This window comes from Quercus lobata, chromosome 2, assembly GCF_001633185.2.
Source record: "Quercus lobata isolate SW786 chromosome 2, ValleyOak3.0 Primary Assembly, whole genome shotgun sequence".
Classification (NCBI taxonomy): Eukaryota; Viridiplantae; Streptophyta; class Magnoliopsida; order Fagales; family Fagaceae; genus Quercus; species Quercus lobata.
Genome location: NC_044905.1, coordinates 60,359,769 through 60,361,672, shown reverse-complemented (window position 1 = coordinate 60,361,672; position 1,904 = coordinate 60,359,769).

The window sequence follows — 1,904 nt, the reverse complement described above, 5'->3', positions numbered from 1 at the left end:
TTTAAAGAATACACTACAATGCTTGCAAAACCAAATATGGGATATTATTCTCTTAATTTATTGTGATTTGTAGTAATAGTGTAAATGTGTGAAATAGAGTAGCTTGAAATAGAAACACAAATGTGAAGGTAGTTTATCCGCGCTTAAATCATACTTGCTTTTATATGATTTAGAACGAATAGTTTGCGTTGTTATGTTATTGTAGTGATAAAATTTCGGTGAATATGACTGCACTTTATTGAAATTGTTGTCAATGCAAAAACACGTAAAATCAAAGAAATAAAAATACTGCTACAAACACAAATTATTTTACAATTTTTTTTACAAACTACTGATGTGGTGAGCGATTATTGGTAAGTTAAAATATGATGTTAGTGATAAGCCCAAATGAGAACTAGTAAGAATTTTTCACATCAACAATTTATAAAAAAAGTTTGTAAAATAGTTTGTCTTTGGAATTACTCAAGAAATAAAATCCTAAAATAATGAAAATTAAAACTTGACCTCAAGTTTTTGTCTGGAAATTGAAATCTTCCGCTTCAAATAAGAAGATATTTTAAATACTTGACCATCTTCAAAATTTGGTTAGAATTATTTCCCACAATCATGCTTTAGAATTTCTTCTAATTATTGCCACAATTATTAATTTAGAATCACTTCTTTTCACCCTTCAACTGGTTTGCAATATAACCAATAAAGGATTAAAGAAAAAGGTTCGAATTTGGTAAGGAAGGGGTGTAAAACTCAGGTTTTACACCATCCAATAAGAAATTGTTACATTAACATTTTTCTTAAATTTTAATACATCTTACCACATCTAATAACATCTCAATAAACTTCTAATTTGGTTGGATTTATATATGGGTATTAGAATTGATTGGGTGTGATTGTGCTTATTCTTAGATATATGATAAGATGATGTGGCATGTTAAAATTAGAGGGGTAAAATATAGGTTTTGCACCACATCCTTACAAAATTTAATCTCTAAAGAAAATATTAAACTTTTCAACTCCAGAAAAATTAATAGATGGTGTAGCAATGGTCTTTAGGAAATCAATTGGATTTTGGGAATTTTTGGCTCACCATCACATTCGGCTTTAATTGGTCTTCCACAATAATCTCCATTTTATGATTTTCTGCAATCTCCTAAATTAGCTCCATTTTCTTCTCTTTAACCACCACATCAATTTCTTGAGAAGAATTATCTTCAAGTTTCAATTTGTCAAATTGTTGAAAGACTTGATTTTTTTTTTCAACCACTTAAAATTTTTCTTCAAAGCTTGGTTCTATATTGTTGATTCCCAATTTTATATCTTCTCTCGATTGTTGAATGCAAAATTCATCAATATAATTCGTGTCTGAACTTATTGACCTATAATTTTGCCTTGCATATGACACAATTACATCATAAAAAAAGAGAGGGAAAAACTCAATTGTAAGCATCTTTGACAATGAACAAATTTTGTCTTTACCTAATCAGATTCTATGATGTTGTATTCATTCTCACCAATCTAGGGCATATCAACTAAGTTTATACAAAGAAAATTTAACCTTTCTCTCCTTAGGATTATCCATATAATCAAAAAAAAATCCTCTAAATCAAGTCTTAAGGAATTCTTCTTTATAAAAACAGACATTAAATTTTACAATTCTTCAAAAAAAAAAAAAAAAAAATCTATAATCCTTATAAATTTCAAGAAAGGAATTGTGATAACCAATAAGCTAATTGTGAGACATATTTCGTGATTGTTATCCTTCTTGTTATTCAATTCAAATCTAACTTGAAAAGCATGTCTCAACTCTCATTGAGTTCACAAGTAATCTTCTCACCATTAGTTTGAATTGCCATCCAGAAGGCTTACACTTTTACTATTGCCTTTCACTATTTCAAGATACTAACAAA